The sequence below is a fragment of the Rhinoderma darwinii genome, chromosome 12 (genome assembly GCF_050947455.1).
Source record: "Rhinoderma darwinii isolate aRhiDar2 chromosome 12, aRhiDar2.hap1, whole genome shotgun sequence".
Lineage (NCBI taxonomy): Eukaryota > Metazoa > Chordata > Amphibia > Anura > Rhinodermatidae > Rhinoderma > Rhinoderma darwinii.
In genome coordinates this window covers 74,496,820-74,515,795 of record NC_134698.1, presented here as the reverse complement: position 1 = coordinate 74,515,795, position 18,976 = coordinate 74,496,820, and the positions used below count along the sequence as shown (strand labels likewise).

Sequence of the window (18,976 nt, the reverse complement as noted above, 5' to 3'; positions counted from 1 at the left end):
GTGTTCAGCTCCAGACAGGGTCGGAGGCCGTCATTATCCCCAGATATGAATATTTGACTTTTTGACTTTTCTTTCATCCTTTATTTGACGCCAATTATATATTTCGCCATTGTCGGCTACGCTGGACTTCCCCTCGCCATGTCTTTTCAATTAGACCAGCCATCAGCAACGCAGCGCAGGAAGTAAGGTTTAACTGAACCTCAAACCAATCCAGACACAGGAAACCGGGGCGAGCAATCAACAACAGGGCTGCAGACTCAGCACATATAGGAAAAGCACCGCGTAAGCATTTACTTATCTAGGAGGTCACGTTCCACCGCCCCACACCTGTCCGCAGCAACGCGCAATTTCTGTTCTGTCCTCTTAACTCCATTCTGTCAACTACAAAGCTCCAGGTCTATCTAATGATCTTCTTTCACCGGTAATTTGTGTATTGTGTATTGAGAAATGACACACATAGTATACAGAGTATACGGCATCAGCAACACATAACAGGAAGTATTGGCTTAGAGGAAATCCACTGTATATCATGTCCTCAGATGTTCTGTAGCATCAGATTATAATCAGCATTATTACAATGACAAATGATTGGTTCCGAGAAGTTTTAAATCTTAAGACATTTGTTGTGCAGATGTAGCAGAGCTGAGTTCGTGATGTAACACAACCTGCCGTAATATAATAACGTGGCCTACCATCTATTATCTGAATAGGATGAGCTGCAGAACCAGGCACAGCCGCATGTACGTTATTAAAGCGACCCTCCGGTCCCGGGACCACATTTTAAATATTATGGGGTGTATATGGAGTAATATTACCTGGTGCCCTCCAGTTGTGCCCCTCTGCCGTGGATGCGCCGTTTTAGTGTCCCCTCTGTGCTGTCCCAAAATGGATGCAGCGCTTCTTGGACTACGAGTCTGAGACACTCCCACTGTTCTCGGATTGGCCAGAGTTCCGCAATTGAGCAGTTCTGTCCAATCCGTGAACAGAGGGTGTGTCTTAGACTCAATCTGAGAATCGCTGTAGCCAATTTGAGACAACAAAGAAAGTACTCTAAAACGGCAGATCCACGGCAGAGGGGCACAACTGGAGGGCACCAAGTAATATTACTCCATATACCCCATCACATTTATAATTTTGTCCTGTAACCGGACGGTTGCTTTAAGGGAGCTCCGTTGCCCATTCGTTCTTATGACTGGTAGGGGTCCCGTGGTCAGGTCCCCACCGATCAAACAATGGATAGACAATCAATTCCCTACTCATGGAAAATTCCTTTAAAAGGGTTCTCCAACCCCTAAAATGATGGCTCAGTGGGTAATATGGTTATCTTGTAAATTATGGCTGCAGAAGTGACATTAGTTGCTGCTCTCCCGTGGGCACAGACCAAACCTCCTCAGCCTGCACTGAGGAAATGACAATGAGGAAGATCCCACTACCAGCAGCAAAGGAATGGCTCCAAATTTAAAAGGTATGTAAATGAAAACCCCAAAAAAACTTTACCTTTTTCAATTCCTCCTCATTTTCAAGATCTCTGCTTGTAGTCAGTGAATTAAAACATTCTTGTTTACATCCAGAGGCCAAAAACCTGTATGGACTGAATAAATCTCACAGCTGACAGTTTTCTAAAACTTTGTGTGAACTCAATCCTGTTCTCCAGGTCCCTTTAGGGTGTATTTACTTGTGAAGTTTTTGTAGCGTTACTTGCCTTGTGTTTTATTGCTGTGATTTTCGTAACCGCTGCAAAACCGTAGCGGTTTTGCCGCGATTCAGATTTACAAAACCGACTTATGTAAATACACCCTTAACTTACGGGTGTAGGTATCCCATTTTCTACTGTGGAATTCTGAGTTGTTAGAGGCCCTGGCATGTCATACAATACAAGAACGGCCCATTAAGTTCAATGGGCATGGTGTAATGCTTCACTTCTCCTGTGGTGGCGCTGTAAGGAAACTAAACACTTACTGCCGGGTTCCATCACAGATATAGCTGATTATAGTGGACAACCACTTTAACTGACGTCACTTTCGGCCTGTATAACGACTGTCGGCCACTATTGAGGGGCTCTCACCATACTGACTCCATGACTTACGTTTTTCTGTCGTTTGCAGAATTGTTTTGCTCGTGAAGAGCTGACAGATTGATAGATATGAATCTTACCACAACCGCTGTAGACAAATAGTAAGAACAGATTACAGTGACAATGACTGTAGGAGGATGTGGAGGAAATTAGACAGCATTAACCCCTTCATAGTCACATAGCTTTTGGAAAATAAATCTTAAAAAATAAATCCTATAGTCGTATGGATTAGCTATGCATAAATATATATATATCTTTTTTTTTTATAATTTAATTGTTTTGGGTGGGGTTTAATAAAAAAAAAATTTGCGAGTCAGTGACATCCAGCTATATTCGAAGATAATAAAAAATGATGCTCTACCTATAGGGGGAGCTCTACCAGGAAGGTATCTAGCTTGTATTAGACCCAGAGGCTCTCCCTTATTAAGGAACCTAGTAATATCTGTGGTATGTAAATCAGTTGCTGTTACTATCATACAGGGGAGAGTGATCTCACAATGATAAAGTTTCCATAACAACACCCGATCCTTAAGGGTATGTTCACACGTAGTCAACCAAAACGTCTGAAAATCCAGAGCTGTTTTCAAGGGAAAACAGACCCTGGTTTTCAGACGTTTTTTACCAACTCGCATTTTTACCAACTCATTTTTTTACCAACTCGTTTTTGGAGCTGTTTTCATTGGAGTCTATGAGAAAACAGCTCCAAAAACGTCTGAAAGAAGTGTCCTGCACTTCTTTTGACGAGGCTGTATTTTTACGAGTCGTCGTTTGACAGCTGTCAAACGACGACGCGTAAATAACAGGTCGTCTGCACAGTACGTCGGCAAACCCATTCAAATGAATGGGCAGATGTTTGCCGACGTATTGTAGCCATATTTTCAGACGTAAAACGAGGCATAATACGCCTCGTATACGTCTGAAATTTGGCCGTGTGAACATACCCTAACACTTCTACCGAGTGATCATCAGAAGAAAGATCAACGGTTGATTAGATGTGGTTACCTTTTTAGCACCAAAGCAACAATGTTTAATTGCTCCAGTGCATCTAAACTAAAAATAAAGCAACTTTTCATACAGTTTTAATTAAAAATGTACTACTGTTTTGTGTATACAGCTCCTATGCAGACCTATATGTTTCCATGGTAACAGACTACAAACAAGTTTTGTGTAGTCTGATTCTGCAGTCATGTATTACCTCACTCCCTCTGCCCCCTCTCCTTGCTAACTTACAGACAGTAGAAGAGGGGGCAGATGGAGGGGAGTAACACAGTGTTCCCCAACCTGTGCGGCTCGGGAGACACATGAGGCTCTAAAGCCCCTGTATGTGGCTCTCCAGGTCTTGGCAGCTGGAGATACTGTTGTGCAAAAGTAGCACCCGGGGGTCCTAGATTTACTAGGACTTGGCATTAAGGTCAAAATCATATCACTGTCAGCTAACACTCAGGTAAGAGACATACCACCTCTCCTATTTGAATATGGCTTGCAACCTATAAGAGGTTGGGGACAATGAAATGTCACCTGACTGCAGAATCAGATTGATTGTAGTCTGTAACCAAGGAGATACATAAATCTGCATAGGAGCTGTATACACAAAACGGTAGGAAATGTTATAATCAAGACTATTCATAAAATTGCTTCTATTTTATTTCAGATGTATAGAAGCCATATAAAAAGACAGGTTGCAAAAGTATACACGTCCTAATATTTTATTTTTTATCTGGAGTGTAACAACTAAACGTCCTACGTTTTCCCGAGACCTAATAAAATCCTCTCCTACCGTATAATGTTAGGTATTGTGGCGTTTACTGAAATTGTGTTTTCACTCATCTATCTTTTGCACCAAAATCTATTAAAATGTCATCTTTACAGATACACATGATTGGCACTAGTTAATTTTATGGGTCACTGATAAATTATTGCTTTATCGTGCCCATGAACTACGCCATACATAACCAGCGCAGCGTGTTAAAATAGTCAATCACTCAATAAAAGTAAGAGACGTTGGTTCAGAAGCCAACCACTTTATTCTTCACAAAAGGAGCTGGGGGTCACAATGACTCCTAATAGCTCCATTCATTGAAAATACTTTGAACAGCAGAAACTAATTCCTACACGGACTTGAGCTTTATTCAACAACGTTTTAACATCTTCAGCAAGACGAGCAATTGCTTTTCATGGCGGTGATGCGCACTAATGGACTCTTAGAAATGAAATGATATCTCTGCGCTTACCAAAACCAACCCACATCTACGTCCACAGAAGAACGCAGGAAAATTAAGTCTTTCAAAATCCCTTTAAGTATTGTCACCACATAGCGTATAAATGCAGTCGGGCTATAGTATATAGAAGGCCGACGTGCAATTTAATGGGGTTGTTCAGTTGAGAAAACCCATTTCCATACACCCCATTAGGGAATTAATTAATTAATTCATTCATTCATTCATTCATTCATATTCATTCTCTCTCTCTCTCTCTCTCGCTCTCTCTCTCACTCTCTCTCTCTCTTGCTCTCTCTCTCTCTCGTCCTGTATTACACAGATAATTCATTGATAAGAATGGGCACTATGTAGGGCTTCACTTCCCCTGTGGTGGCGCTGCAGGGAAATTGAACAATTACTGACTAGTTTCCCCACAGCTGATCGATGGGGGTCCCAGCAGGGGGACATTGTGTTATCAGCTTATTGTCAAAGGACCCTTCTAAAGGGGGTTTTACACTGGGAGATTATCCGGCAGACGAGCGTTTATACAATGCTCGTTGCCAATAAGTGCCTTGTGTAAACAGGGCAGCGATCAGCAGATGAACGAGCAAACACTCGATCATCTGCCGATCGTTGCATTTTAAAAAAGTTGTCACCAGCACATCTCCCTGACGCGCTGCCGAAACGATAATTATGTATGGGGACGAGCGATCGGAGTAACGACAGCTCATTCCCATCCATAGACAGGAGCAAATGAGTGCCGATCAACGGTGCCTCATTGATCAGTGCTTGTTGCACCGGCCGATTGCCGGTCGGTGTAATAGGGCCTTTACAAGTAGGGATTGTCCAAACTCTTTAACTTTGGGCCAACCAAACAACCTTATTAGAGTATATGAATATAATACACACATACACATGCTCTTACTCTGAGTGTCCGCTAGCGTCTGTGGATTACATAAATTCCCATTGATTTCAATACACAACTTGCCAAACAATTTCCCTAGGATTATATTAAATCACCACAATTGAAAGGGTCTTCTACTATAGCCAAACCAATTCCATATTTCCAATTGTGACCTATTGGGACCATCCCTCTGTAATCCAAAGCAGAGAGACACTGGAAAAAGATGGGGGGGGGGGATTTGATTTCAGCAAGGGCTGTCAACCCCTTTGACCTTCAGATAATTGTTACGTTAAAGTGTCAATTCAATTTAGAGCTCTGAGACCCCCACCAATTGCTAAAACGAAGATGTAGAAGCGCTCGAAAGAGCGCTGTGCCGCTTCGTTTCTGATCGGCTTTCCTCTGAGCGGTGTAGGAGCTCCATACAAAGTCTATGAGTCCGTACACCGCTCACTCGGTTTTCCAAGGAAAGACAATCAAAAGCAAAGTGGCACAGCCCTTATCCGAGTTCTTCTGCCACTTTGTTTTAGTGATTAGTGGGGGTCTCAGGGCTTGGACTCCCACTGATCAAAACTTCTGACATGTCAAGAGTTTTTTTGAAAGTTTAGTCACCCTTTAACATTTTACATATATCGGTAATCTAAACAACATGGCAATTTTCAAATACATTGCAGTAATTATCTTGTACTAAACCCTACATTACAGACTGTGTTATCCCCCAGACCTGCATTCACGAATCTGCAGGCGTCAGAGCAGAAATCTCACAGCATTCCCTAACTGTTCAGCGTCTGTACAAAGTTTACTCTTGTGATTTTGCATTCTAGAGAGTGTCATATTCACACTATGCACCATGTCATACTCTCATGTAGAAAAAAAAATAACATTTCCAAAATCCAGTGCAGAAGAGAGCATTACATTTCAAGGAGCTAAACTAATCTGTTAGAGGCATGTCTGATGGCAAGCTTGCTGACTGTTTCCAATACCAACCAGCAGAATTTCAATGCAGCTCGGGCTTCTGAAACCCTTAACCATCAGCTGACATCACTGGGTTAGGTTTCGCCTTGCCACATATTTTCCATGCAGGGATCCTTACAGGGCAAATGGATTTATATATATATATATATATAGATATATATTCCAAAAAATACGAGGCAGCACTTACTTTTCAGTGAAAATTAGATAAATTTATTCACCACCACATGCGATGTTTCAGCCCTACTCAATCGGGCCTTTCTCAAGCAAAAGGTGAAGTAGGGCTGAAACGTCGCATGTGGTGGTGGATAAATTGATCTAATTTTCACTGAAAAGGAAGTGCTGCCTCCTAGTTTTTGGGAATATTGTTATGTATCTTGGGACACTGGTCACGTGTCCGAATGAGGATTTCTTTTGCACCCTCTTACTATATATATATATATATATATATATATATATATATATATACAGTACTGTATAAAAGTTTTAGGCTGGGTTCACACAACCTATTTTCAGATGTAAACGAGGCGTATTATGCCTCGTTTTACGTCTGAAAATACGGCTACAATACGTCGGCAAACATCTGCCCATTCATTTGAATGGGTTTGCCGACGTACTGTGCAGACAATCTGTCATTTACGCGTCGTCGTTTGACAGCTGTCAAACGACGACGCGTAAAAATACAGCCTCGTCAAAAGAAGTGCAGGACACTTCTTTGGACGTTTTTGGAGCCGTTTTCTCATAGACTCCAATGAAAACAGCTCCAAAAACGGACGTAAAAAACGGCGCGAAAACGGCGCAAAAAACGCAAGTTGCTCAAAAAACGTCTGAAAATCAAGGGCTGTTTTCCCTTGAAAACAGCTCCGTATTTTCAGACGTTTTTGGTCACTACGTGTGCACATACCCTTAGGCAGTTGTGGAAAAATGCTGCAAAGTAAAAGTGCTTTAGAAAATAGAAGTGTTGATATTTTTATGTGATCGATTAATAAAATACACATGAATGATCAGAAAAGAAATCTAAATCAAATCAATATTTTGTGTGACCACCCTTTGCCTTCAAACCATCATCATTTCTTCTAGGTACTTCCACACAGTTTTTGAAGGAACTCGGCAAGGAGATTGTTCCAAACATCTTAGAGTACTAACTACAGATCTTCTGCAGATTTTGCTTCCTTAAAGAGGCTCTGTCACCAGATTTTGCAGCCCCTATCTGCTATTGCAGCAGATCGGCGCTGCAATGTAGATTACAGTAACGTTTTTATTTTTAAAAAACGAGCATTTTTGGCCAAGTTATGACCATTTTTGTATTTATGTAAATGAGGCTTGCAAAAGTCCAAGTGGGTGTGTTTATAAGTAAAAGTCCAAGTGGGCGTGTATTATGTGCGTACATCGGGGCGTTTTTACTACTTTTACTAGCTGGGCGTTCTGACGAGAAGTATCATCCACTTCTCTTCACAACGCCCAGCTTCTGGCAGTGCAGACACAGCCGTGTTCTCGAGAGATCACGCTGTGACGTCACTCACTTCCTGCCCCAGGTCCTGCATCGTGTCAGACGAGCGATGACACATCGGCACCAGAGGCTACAGATGATTCTGCAGCAGCATCGGCGTTTGCAGGTAAGTAGCTACATCGACTTACCTGCAAACGCCGATGCTGCTGCAGAATCAACTGTAGCCTCTGGTGCCGATGTGTCCTCGCTCGTCTGACACGATGCAGGACCTGTGAGTGACGTCACAGCGTGATCTCTCGAGAACACGGCTGTGTCTGCACTGCCAGAAGCTGGGCGTTGTGAAGAGAAGTGGATGATACTTCTCGTCAGAACGCCCAGCTAGTAAAAGTAGTAAAAACGCCCCGATGTACGCACATAATACACGCCCACTTGGACTTTTACTTTAAACACGCCCACTTGGACTTTTTCAAGCCTCATTTGCATAAATACAAAAATGGTCATAACTTGGCCAAAAATGCTCGTTTTTTAAAAATAAAACCGTTACTGTAATCTACATTGCAGCGCCGATCTGCTGCAATAGCAGATAGGGGTTGCAAAATCTGGTGACAGAGCCTCTTTAAATCCTTCTGTCTCTTCATGTGATCCCAGACAGGCTCGATGATGTTGAGATCAGGTCTCTGTGGGGGCCATATAATCACTTCCAGGACTCCTTGTTCTTCTTTACGCTGAAGATAGTTCTTAATGACATTGGCTGTATGTTTTGGGTAGTTGTCCTGGTGCAGAATAAATTTGGGGCATATCAGATGCCTCCCTGATGGTATCACATGATATATAAGTATCTGTCTGTATTTCTCAGCATTGAGGACACCATTAATCCTGACCAAATACCCAACGCCAATGCAGCTCCAATCTTGCAAGGAACCTCCCCCATGCTTCACTCCTGCCTGCAGACCCTCATTATTGTACCGCTCTCCAGCCCTTCGGCGAACAAACTGCCTTCTGTTACAGTCAAAAAATTACAATTTTTGTCCAACAATGGGGTGAGTTTTATGCCAACATACCCAAAGTGGGCATTTCTATAAAGGCTTGTGGGTGTTCCAGGGCAGTGAATGGGGATTGAAAAGTTCAGAGGTATGACATTGGTTAATAAGGAGGGTCAATGCCATTCTTATCTTCTACTAGGGCATATGGTCTTCATGGGACAATATAGATAGTGATGTAAACCATGACATAACGATAATCTCCAAAATCCCATTAGTGGTCAGGAGTCCCTGGTAATCCTTTATATGATGCCCTAATAACTTTTCCATCGAAATCTTACCCCGGCCAATAAATCTAGCTATATATGAGCGCTACAGCTGGCACCGTGCCTCCAGGTATGACACGTGGGACCCTTGCCCACTCTGTAAAGCTCTCTCAATTCATCACTGCCTTGACATACACCGACAGCCACAATTTATCTCTCATTCTACACTCATATCTATACATCCGTCAGACCTCTTAGTCCACTAACCATAAATTCCATGCAAATTCAATCCGGCGAAGACGTTTGTATCTTTTCAAATTAAAAACGGGGGAAATATTTCCAATATTAAGAGCCCCATGTGCAATAGAAGAATTGTGGAGAGTAAATTGTAATCTTAACAATAAAGCAATGACAATAATAGCGGCGGAAGACGTAATCATTTACATTATTAAACAACCCACTTTACATTAATACAGGGTCATTACAAGCCTTAATAAACTTCCAGTTTAATACAATGAATGCATGCAATACCGGAGCCACTATTAGATGCAATTTATTAGCCTAGTTTATTATGTATGATTAGAGCTATTTGTGTGCAATGTTCTCCAGCTTTAGGAGGTTCAACACGATTAGCAATTCACAGGGATTATAAAACGGCTTGAAATAACCATCAGCTAATGAATTGCAGGAACCTCCGTAGCCCGGTTATTGCACAATTAAACTTACTATACAGACCCTTCGCCGTGTCTCATCATTGGTTTGAGGAGGAAATTGACAAGTTAACAGAGGGGAAAAAAATGGCCGTGTTTATTGGGAAACGGCGCCGAGTGAATAATCCGATTTATATTCATTTTGACAGTATAGACAGCTCATGAGAGCAGTCACATAGACATGGAGGACTTAATGAGCACGTTGTTTCTTAATCAGCGTAGATATACTGTCTTGGGTATAGAAGATCTGAATAAGAATAATGATGGTAATAATGATAATAATAATAATAATACACGTCGGCAAAATAGAAGGTTATTACGAGTAGATGGGTAGAAATTGAATTTTGGTTAAATTAGTGCACAGTAGTACCCGAATACCACAACAGTGCCCAGATATGAAACTGTTAAAGTGGTTTTCCCAGGGCAAACTGATTGGATAATTTCGTAAATATCTAACAGATCGGAACCTTCTATATTGAGAGCTAAGGTGTCAGTCCCCCGTTGCTGGCAAAGAGGTGGCTACTCATGATATTTCATTCAAATCTATAGTAGATACAGAAACAATGGGGAGTGCTCACTCATCTCCATGTCTTCCATAGACTTTAATGGAGTGACTGTATATACATGACCGTCTTCCCCAGCAATGAGGGACCAGTCAAGGCGCTTTGACTGAGAATCCACAACCAGTGTGCTGGACTGATGGAGTGGCAGAGAACCAGAGGAGGTCTGTGAGAGGATTGGGTCGTGTCAGCGTTCATCGTGGCAAGGGCAGACCCTGTGTATTCTGCTAAATGGTTCTGGTCCACATCCAGCGTCTTGACCCTCACCGGACTGCTGTTTGACTTGAGCGGCCCGGGGGAAATTCTCTGTGACCAGCCAGATAAGACCCTGTGTGTCCTGCTGAGTGGTTCCAGACCGCATCCAGTGTCTTGACCCTAAGGGGCTTCCTGTATGGCTTGGGACCCCAGAGGTAGTGCTCCGTGACCGGATGAGGCCCTGTTTATCCTGCAAGTGGTTTCGGACCATGTATTCCGTGTATCCTGTTACAAAGGCCAGTGAGAGAGTGCAGTCGCCCCTGCCTGCAATGCAAGTGTGACCAAAGGCCAGAGACTGTGACCGCCAAGTTAAGGGCCCACCGGAGATGTAAACCGCTAAGTGCTCTTAAACTACATGAACCATCAAGCTATATGCCCATAAGAGACTGCAACTGCCAAGCTATGTGCCCATAAGAGACTGCAACTGCCAAGCTATGTGCCCATAAGTGAATGTAACTGCCAAGCTGTTTGCCACCATTTGTAGTGACCAAAAAATATACCCAGTAGAGATTGTGATTGCTTCGCGAAATACCTCTGTTTGTAACCACAACCAAATTAAAATCCTGTCATATCGAACGGTGCCGTATCTGCCTTTATTTCCTTGTCATCCCATGTCAGGGTCTAGGGCCACACACATCAAAAAGTGACCCTCTTACAGGCTATACAACCGGTTCTCACCAACTGCTCATTTACCGTCCTACGAATATCATAAGAAAAAGTCACCTAAATATAAAGAATTTATACATCCTAGTTATTTAAGGGATATATGACGACATAACTATATAGCAAGGCTGGCATAGCAAGTTCTATGGGGCCCGGAAGCTGTTGGGGCCAATTCCACTCCCACATGGCCAATGGAAAAGTAAGATACATCCAAACCAAGAGAATGACTACCAGAGAAGCAAGCAATGTAGGTAGTAGCTGAGGGAACCACTTTCCCTATAAAAGGGTCCTCAGGGGTGTCACTATGTTACTGACACTCGAAAAGAGAGGGCTCTAGATAATGTATGAGGGGGAGACACTGAGGGTATAGGAGAAAGGGAGAAAAAGAGAATTGTGATCTCAGATTGGTCCATAAATTTTTGTGTTGTTTTTATATATTTTTTTTAGAAAGAGAGAGAATGAGAGAAAATATTTGTGGCATGGGGGGGCGTTACTATTAGGACCCTGGTACATGATGGAGCCCAAAGGCCACTCTGCCACCTAAGAGAACAATACTGTTATAAATGACATGTAATAATTGGGGGTCCTGTTATAAATTTTTGTATCAGGGCCCAAGAGCTTCAAGAAACACTTTTTGAAATTTTTGAATATTGTTAAGGTTATACCAATAAAAATGATTTATGGACAGACCAAGAACAAAATCTATATAAAAAATCTGTGTATGATTTGCAAAAAAAGTTGCTATATTTAGTTTACAGCAGGAAGGTCAGAAGAGAAAAACTTGTCTTCAGTCCTTCTTTCCGTGTCCTTCATAACCTCTCAGAGCTCAAGGCTAAGCAGACACGTTTGTGAGAGCAGGTGTACCGCACGTTGACCCTCTGAGGATTTAATCACATCGGACTGGTTCAAAGGACAAGGTCGCTCAAGTCAAAGGACTGTCTGACTGATATGAATTTTGTCATGGCTCCCAAATGTTCAGCGTTAGGAATCTGGGCTTTGCACACGGGAATCCAATGATATGATACTCTGCTTATTAAGTATGACAAGTGGGAAAGAACGCGCTCCATGCCGGCACAACGAGCTTAGTAGCCGCGATGGAATCGTATCAGTGATAAAAAGAGAATATTGCACATCCCCCGCTGTCGTTTTCCAGCAATAAAGCTGATCCTAATTCTGTTTTTTTTTTTAATGCAAATTAAAACTCGTTCCTTTCCTCATTAGGAAAACCAAGAATCATATTGGGGGGGGTGGGGGGTTTATCAACTTTTCTACGCCAGAAAAAAAATGCATCAAAAGTTGCAATCTGCACCAAAAAAAAAATAGACTTTTGATGCATTTACGATGCGGACGCCACAAGTGGGAGGAGCTTGGTGGAAGGGGCGGCCTGATACATTTGCTACAATTCACACCAGAAACTGATGAAAATTATAGGGGAAATCTACACCAGATACTAGCTCGCCTATGTTTTCTCTGCTGGCACACGAACAGCATAAAAAATGCCACAAATTTATTAAGAGGTGTGCACCTCTTAATTAATTAGCGGTATCTTACTCCTGTGGGCTTCATGCTAATACTGACATATGAAGAGTAAAATTGATGCAATGTATTATGCCTAGATCTGGGCTGGAGGGGGCTGAGGATGACACAGGAATTCTCTGTTTGGTGTTATTTGAAAACCATGTGTCATACTCCACCCCCTCAGACCATGCACCAGGCATATCACAGTGTATCAGTTATGTCCATAGTGTTCCCTTTAAGAAGTATGATACTTCCATATCTGTAAGACGTCCCTAAAAAAAATCTTCTTTCTCCTGAATGGGTTTTCTTAAAATTGCACCTAAAATATAAACGCTTAGGCCCCAGGCACACGACTCGTAATTACGGCCCCATTCAGTTCCATTGGCCACAGACACCATTCCGTATCGCTACAGATTGGTGTCCGTGCCGTAGAACTGTGCCGGAAATTATGGAGCATGTCAGTTTTTTCATGTTTTACGGGCAGTGCTCCCATACTTGGCCTGCAATCACGGGCCATGATTACGGGCACGGCCGTGTGCATGGGGCCTTATTCTGTAGTGATGTCACAGTACAGGAATAATGGATAAAATGATGTTACAGTACAGATATAATGCACACAGTGATGTCACAGTACAGAGATAATACAGACAGTGATGTCACAGTACAGAGATAATGCACACAGTGATGTCACAGTACAGAGATAATGCAGACAGTGATGTCACAGTACAGAGATAATGCACACAGTGATGTCACAGTACGGAGATAATGCAGACAGTGATGTCACAGTACGGATATAATGCACACAGTGATGTCACAGTACAGAGATAAGAAACACAGTGATGTACATCACAATAAAATTTTATGTATTCAGTTTGTTCAAATGATTAGCTGGGGACAGCACCACCAGCTTATCTTCAGCTTATCCTCTGTTCCTTAAAGGGTAACTAAACATTTGACAAACGAATGATTTTGACGCTTTGTTTTAGCGATTGGTGGGGGTCTCAGGGCTTGGACCCCCACCAATCCAAACTTCTGACATGTCACTATGACACGTCAGAAGTTTGTCAAACGTTTAGTTACCCTTTAATGCCTGTAAGGGCTTGTCCACACATAACGGAATAGCTGCAGAAAATGGTGCATATGTTTGGAGATGGTGACATCTCCTCTGAAAAACGCCGCAATTCAGTCCATTTTCCGCAGCAGGAGTTGACATGCTGCGGTATGAAAAATATGCACCGCAGGTCAATTTCTGGACAGAAATTTTACGCAGCGAGTGGATGAGATTTGTTAAATCTCACCCATTTTGCTATTCCGCAATTCCGTTACGTGTGGACAAGCCCTAACAGGTCAGTGATATTATACACCACTGTGTATAAGAAGTAAGATGTAAACATATACCCCCATCATCATAATATCAATAGGAGAATAGGAGTTAGGCCCAGTTTACACTGTTTTTTTTGTATGCTGAGTTTGATACGGAAACCGCATCAGAATCAGCGTAAAAAAACAGCTGATACCACTTCCCATTGATTTTTATGGGAGGCAGATGTGGTTTTTTTCCGTGGCGACTTGTGGTAAAAAAACACCGGCAAGCTCATTCTTGCTGCGGTTATGCTTCTGAAACTCCCATTGAAATCAATGGAAGGCAGAGAAAGCATTTTTTTGCAGCGTTTTTTGCCCGTGGCACTGAATGGCCTTGGGTGAAATACGCAGTGAAATTGTGGCAAGAAGTTGCAGGCAGGTCGAAACCTGCCTCGAAATTCCTAAAGAAATTTTGAGGCAGATCTTTCTGCCTGCAAAAAAACTCTGTGTGAATAGAGCCTTATGGGACATAAACTAAATATATATTTTATAAAAAAAAATTGACACCCCCCCCCCCCCCAAAAAAAAGTGGAGTTGCTCCCACCTAAAAATGGAGTGGGGTTGCCACCTGTTTTTTTTCTACTCGGTGGTGAGAACCTGTGACTCCCCCCTTCAGAGGAGCTGCACTGTTAGCAAACAAGGGAGCGGGGAAAGGGCAAGAAGGGGAAAATCTTAGTTATAAAACCCTTTCTTCAATATACGCCACTTACATTTGAGCACTTTTTTTTATATAAAAAACAACGTATCAGAGGATTTTAGACAACTTTTTAATTGGTTTTCATTAAAACATTTTTTTTACTGTTTGAGATGCAGATTCTGTGCATTCTGGTTACATAGAGGCTGTATCTTGCGCTAAAACCCAAATCCGTCATGATTTACATGTGATCGATAACAGGTGGATCCTGCGTCTCAGAGACACGCAGAACCTGCTGTCACCGAAGCCGTCAGTCCCGATGACCTGACGAATTCGGGATTTAGCTCAAGATACAGTATTCAGGATACATAAACGTATCTCAAAAACGTCATTTTTTTTTATATTAAAAACATTTAAAAAGTTGTCTAAAATCCTCTAGTACATTGTTTTATTTAAAAAAAAAAAAAGCAAATGTGCTCAAAAAACATAAAAAGCGATGACGTAGGTCGTGATCGCTGCAGCCAAGCACTGGCCTCAGCGATCCTGTGCAGTATACCCACTGAGACCAATGATCGGCTGCAGCGATCACGCGATCATTGCAGCTATATCGATATACAGCGGCGGGGAGGAACGGGAGTCAAACGACTGTGATCCGTGGGATACCAAATAGCTCCTTTTTTTCTTTTTTACTGCAGTCCTTCCGACCGTGCCCAATTTTTTAAATAACCCAGAAAACCCCTCAAGGGTAGGAACACACACAGCGGAATCAAGACGAATATGCTACGTAAAACTACACAGCGTATCCGCCCTGGTACGCGCAGGGGATTCCGTCCGTGCGTTTATATAAGTTATATGAGTCCATGAGGGCAATTTAATACCCATGGCCCAATATATTTACTGATACCTCTGTGGATATAAAGGGTTAAAGCTGCATTATTTTTGTCTTAAACATGACCCGCCTCTAGAAGCAACATTAAAAAATAAAAAAAATTAAAAAAATTAAAACTGGCAGGAATTCAAGTTATGACAGTGAATAAATTGGAAATATTTAAGTGTCAGTTTAGATTAAAAAGCTGTTTTTGGCAAGTTCTGCTCATAACAGTCTGAAATAGTTCACAAGAATTACCTTTTAACAATTCACTTTGAAAAGTCGACTACTGCTCGGCAGCCTAATGAACGGAGATCATTTAACGGGTGCAGTTCAAATGCAGGCGATGTTCCTGCAAACTTTACCTGCCTCCGAGCCGCCAGTCATTTGGCAGGATTAAAAAACAAAAAAATCCCTCTCGTTAATTAGAAGCTCCTTTGTTTTGAATGCTTAGATGAAATCAGGAAAAAAAAAAAAGTAGCGTAACGTCGGCCTTAATAATACAAACATCTCATCCTCTGCCTTCTCTAGTAGCGTTATAATGTGCGGGCGAAGTGATTATCTCACTGCTTTGCTCAAAAAGTTCAAAAAGTTATATTGTAAAATAATATTAATAAACGGCCTTTCGCACCTAAACAAATATATCCCCAGTAAATAACAAATCTTTGCGCTGCCTTGTTAAAAATGCTACATTCCATTCTGGGAAAATTGCCTAACAAGCCATACGGCCAGGGACTGTTTTATAGGAAACGGGGCCATGGCCAACAAGGAAAGTAGGGCTCCCCCGCTTGTCATTTTTAGAAAGTTTGTCTCTCTTTTCTTGCCATTTTAAGGCTGAGATCACACAGGGCAGATACGCTGCGTAAAAACACGTAGTGTATCCGCCCTGTGCATATACTTACTCAGGTGTCTGTGTTTCCTCCTCCAGGACGACCTCCTGGGATGACGTTTCATCCCAGGAAACAGCTGCAGCCTGTGATTGGCTGCAGAGGCGGTCACATGGGATGAAGCGTTATCCCAGGAGGCCGGCCCTCTGACGTCATCCAGGCCGGCCTCTTGGGGTGATGTTTCATCCCAGAAGGCTGCTGCAGCCTGTGATTGGCTGCAGCGGTCACATGAGATGAAACGTCACCCCAAGAGGCCGGCCTGGAGGAGGAACCATAGACTCCTGGGTAAGTATACTTTTTTTTTGTTTTCTATGTTGCGTTTTTTGTGGAGGAATTTCTGAGAACCCGCCGCAAAAAAAGCAACAACTGCTATTTGTTGCAGGGTTTTACCTCCCTATTGAATTGAATTGGTAAAACCCGCAACAATAAGCAGAGATTACACAAATACAATAAAATTCCGCACCGCAGGTCAATTTCAGAACGTTTTTTCCGCTTAGTATTTACGCAGCGTGTGGAGGAGATTTGTTTTATCTCATCCAATTTGCTGCTACTGTATTTGCTGTGGATTTTCCTCAACGAATTCCGTTGCGGAAAATCTGCAGTGTTAACGCAACATGTAAACTGCACCTTAGGGCTTATTTAGACGAACGTGTAATATGTCTGTGCAACGCGCGTGGTTTTCACGCACCTCGCACGGACCTATGTTAGTCTATGGGGCCATGCAGACTGTCCGTGAGATTCACGCAGCGTGTGTCCGCTGCATAAAACTCACGACATGTCTGATATTTGAGCGTTCTTCGCGCATCACGCACCCATTGAAGTCAATGGGTGCGTGAAAATCACGCCCAGCACATGGAAGCACTTCCGTGGGACGTGCGTGATTCGCGCAACAGCAGTAAAAAGTATGAATGAAAAGAGAAAAGCACCACGTGCTTTTCTGTTTACAAACATACAAACAGAGTATCATAATGATGGCGGCTGCGCGAAAATCACAGAGCCACGCATCATACGCGTCTGACACACGGAGCTGTTAAGTACCTTTTGCGCGCGCAAAATGCCACGTTTTTTGCGCGCGCAAAACGCAGACGCTCGTGTAAATCCGGCCTTAGACAGATAATTTTTGCCCACATAATACCGCCATATAGTGCCCAAATAAAATGCAGCATTCAAATAATACTTCCTTAAATGGGGATTCCTATCTGAGACATGTATGGCATGTCCTGTGGATATGCCATACATGTCTAAGATGGGAATATCCCTTTAAGAGCTCACATCATACTGCAATTCAATTCAAATAATACCGCCATACTCTACTAAATGAAACGGGGTGGTTTAAATTTGTTCTTGTGCTTTTTTCCCCAATAAAATGGCAAATTGTACAGTTTGTTACCCCTTAAAACTAGCCTCCACTAGGGAGCTCCTGGGCCCCAATGTAAAATCTATAACAGGGCCCCCACCCACCACGCGCCATTTATAATACTGGTGTATTCTTATGTGGCAGAAGGGCCTTATGACATCCTCAGGCACCAAGGCCTGGGTGCGACTGCTACCTCTGCTATAGCTACGCCCCTGGCATCCACCTTTCCGAAACCCCTGAATGTTATTTGTCCAGTGATGCAATGACATGGGAGTGGGAGATCTAACACTGCATAATTAGACTAATTAGTCATGGGGTTTGGACTTCTGTATGGCATGCTGGGAGTTGTAGTTTTGCAATAGCTGGAGAGCCACAGGTTGGAGATCACTGGTCTAGAGGTTCACAATTATCTAGATTAAATGAGCCAGGCTGTCAACTGTGATCAATTCTGAGGACGTTTTTCTAGTGTCTTCAAACAGTTCTAAATAAGGTGGCCGCCATATTGTAGTAAAAACGTCCTTCAAGTCATTAATTACCACCAATCCGTCATTACCAGTCATTATCCAGAGCTCAGACATCTATGGCATAAATATATGATGTATACGTATATAGTATTCATACCATGTTTCGTTGGCTTTTATTTAGCTTGTTATGCAGCCCATCATCTCCATGTCCCGAAACTGTCACTAGATTATTCCTCTAATTAAAGTGTCATAAGTCTTAGGAAGTTTCTTTCCTGCTATAGCTGAAAATAGAGAGGGGAATGGACTGGTGTCATCAACTGCTGTCTTACCTGGGGATAGATAGATAGATAGATAGATAGATAGATAGATAGATAGATAGATAGATAGATAGATAGATAGATAGATAGATAGATAGATAGATAGATAGATAGATAGATAGATAGATAGATAGATAGATAGATATGAGATAGATAGATAGATAGATAGATAGATAGATAGATAGATAGATAGATAGATAGATAGATAGATAGATAGATAGATAGATAGATAGATAGATAGATAGATAGATAGATATGAGAGAGATAGATAGATAGATAGATAGATAGATAGATAGATAGATAGATAGATAGATAGATAGATAGATAGATAGATAGATAGATAGATAGATAGATAGATATGAGATAGGCCTCATGCACACGACCGTGGTGTTTTTCTGGTCCGCAAATTCCAGGACCGTGTTCCGTGGAATGTCATCCGCAGTTCATCCGTATGTAATCCGCAAAATGCGGATGAAAAAAAAAAAAGCCTAGGTAAAACAGGATGACGACAGAACTCATTCCCGGTCGTCGCCTAGCAAC

General features: G+C 42.2%; 1 long non-coding RNA gene across 2 annotated transcripts in view; it reads right to left on the bottom strand.

Annotated features, from left to right (window-relative positions):
* The window catches only part of LOC142664596 (uncharacterized), a 55,111-nt gene extending 36,720 nt beyond the window's left edge, over positions 1 to 18,391 (bottom strand). The window contains exon 1 of one of the 2 annotated variants that reach the window (XR_012851331.1): positions 18,277 to 18,391. This is a non-coding gene — a long non-coding RNA (uncharacterized LOC142664596). Of the gene's footprint in view, positions 1 to 2,435; positions 2,501 to 18,276 lie in introns of those variants that run through there. The other variant, XR_012851332.1, reaches the window with a different exon arrangement.
* Positions 18,392 to 18,976: the final 585 nt, after the last annotated feature.